The sequence below is a fragment of the Sinocyclocheilus anshuiensis genome, unplaced genomic scaffold, assembly GCF_001515605.1.
Source record: "Sinocyclocheilus anshuiensis isolate Anshui unplaced genomic scaffold, SAMN03320099.WGS_v1.1 scaffold1069, whole genome shotgun sequence".
In the NCBI taxonomy this organism is placed as follows: domain Eukaryota; kingdom Metazoa; phylum Chordata; class Actinopteri; order Cypriniformes; family Cyprinidae; genus Sinocyclocheilus; species Sinocyclocheilus anshuiensis.
The window spans coordinates 355,073-357,250 of record NW_015557150.1 but is presented as its reverse complement, the minus strand read 5'-3'; positions in this window follow the sequence as shown (position 1 = coordinate 357,250).

The window sequence follows — 2,178 nt, the reverse complement described above, 5'->3', positions numbered from 1 at the left end:
TTTTTCTCTGCTTTGCACACAGTTCAATAAAATTACGTTTGAAGAAAAATATTTTTTTAGCTATGTAATATATATTACATTATACATTATGCTCGATAAAATATAAAGATTTCACAGTGATTTGATTCTGTAAAATTTTTTTGCAACATTACTCATTACTGTAGTAAAACCATGTTTTACTACGTTTATACATTTGAAGACGAGCAGAGAGTATAGAATACTAGATAAAAAAAATTAGCTAGCTAGAATACATGCATATTAACAGCGTAAACATGAATTAGCCATGCGACCATATAATATGATTTAATAAATTAAGTGTATCAGCAATCATACATTTCTTAGAAATATATTTTACCTAGGTGACGAGGATCACTCAGTCGCTTTGTGTCAAACTCAAATGCAGTTACGGGGTTTTTGACCAGTGAATGTGTGCAAATGTGCATTTTGTCTGTCATTAAAACGGCAGCGTTACGTTTTCATCACCAGTTGTTTGTTTTAGCTATACGGGCGCAGCACTCAGTTTCAAATAAATTATGAGCCTTTATAGACATAGTGTTTCTTGCGTAAAGAAAACGCTGTACTTATTCAAACAACAAGATCTTTATTTACCCTTGCAGACCTAGTTCAGCTGCTGTGGAACTTCAGTTCATTCAGTCAAGATAGAGGGGGTGGAGTTATGAGGTTTACTGACAGTTTGAGCGGACCCAACAATATTTAGTCACAAGCTCTTTACCTTTCATTAGCTAAATATTTGTAAAGCAGACAGACAGATGTAAAGGGTGACCAATATCATTGATTTATTGAAGGAAAAAAAAAAAAACCATCACCAAAAAAAGGGCACTTCGGAGTGTAAGGGCAAAAAGGGCATGTGCTCTGCACAGGTTGAGCCCTACCTGTGCACGTGCCTGCTCTTCATCAACTGTAAGCCTTTCTGCTCGCAGCAGGAGTTTTCCTCGTTCATTCTCGTAAGTCTTTACATTACTCTGCAAGCGTGCCTGAACGCAACGCTACAACAGCTGGCTGATCAAATCACAGACACAGAACAACAACACCCAGACTCTGTTATAATTATTCTCTGGGACTTGAATAAAGCAAACCTCACACGTGAACTGGCAAAATTCAAACACATTACATGCCCCACCAGAGACAAAAATATTTTGAACCACTGTTACACCACAATAACGGATGCATATCGCTCCATCCTCAGAGCAGCTTTAGGACTCTCTGACCACTGCCTGGTTCATCTTCTTCCAACATACAGGCAAAAACTTAAATCTGCTAAGTCTGTAAAGAGATAGACCAACGAAACAGAGCGGGATTTACAAGCCTGTTTCGACTGCACTGATTGGAGTGTTTTTGAAGCTGCTGCCACTGATCTGGATGAGCTCACAGAGACTGTAACATCATACATCAGTTTCTGTGAGGATATGTGCATTCCTACCAGGACTTATTTAACATACAACAACGGCAAACCTTGGTTCACAGCTAAACTCAGACAGCTTCAGGAGTGGGGACAGAATCTTGTACAATCAGGCTAGAAACACACTGAATAAGGATATTAGTGTGGCTAAGAGGAGCTACTCTAAAAAGCTGGAAAACCAGATTTCAGCCAACGACCCCGCTTCAGTGTGGAAAGGTCTGAAAGACATTACAAACTACAAGACACCATCCCCTAGCACTGAGGCGAAACAACAAATTGCTGAAGACCTGAATGAGTTTTACTGTAGATTTGAAACTCCCGGTCTCACACCCCACACCCGCTCTGACCAACTCTCTACACAGCCATCAACACCTCCAGCAAACCCTGTCTCCCCCACTCCTGTACTTCAGATCAGTGAAGATGATGTGCGTAAAGGTCTTCAGGAAGCAGAAGAGAAGGAAAGCAACAGGCCCGACGGTGTTTCTCCAGCCTGTCTGAAAACCTGTGCTGACCAGCTGACCTCCATCTTTTCACAGATCTTCAACAGATCACTGGAGCTGTGCGGAGTCTCTTCCTGCTTTAAACACTCCACCATCATCCCCATCCCAAAGAAACCCAAAATCACAGGACTTAACGATTACAGACCTGCTGCCCTTACATCTGTGGCCATGAAGTCATTTGAAAGACTGGTGTTGGCTTACCTGAAGGACATGATTGGACCCTTACTGGACCCCCTGCAGATTGCTTACCGAGCAAAC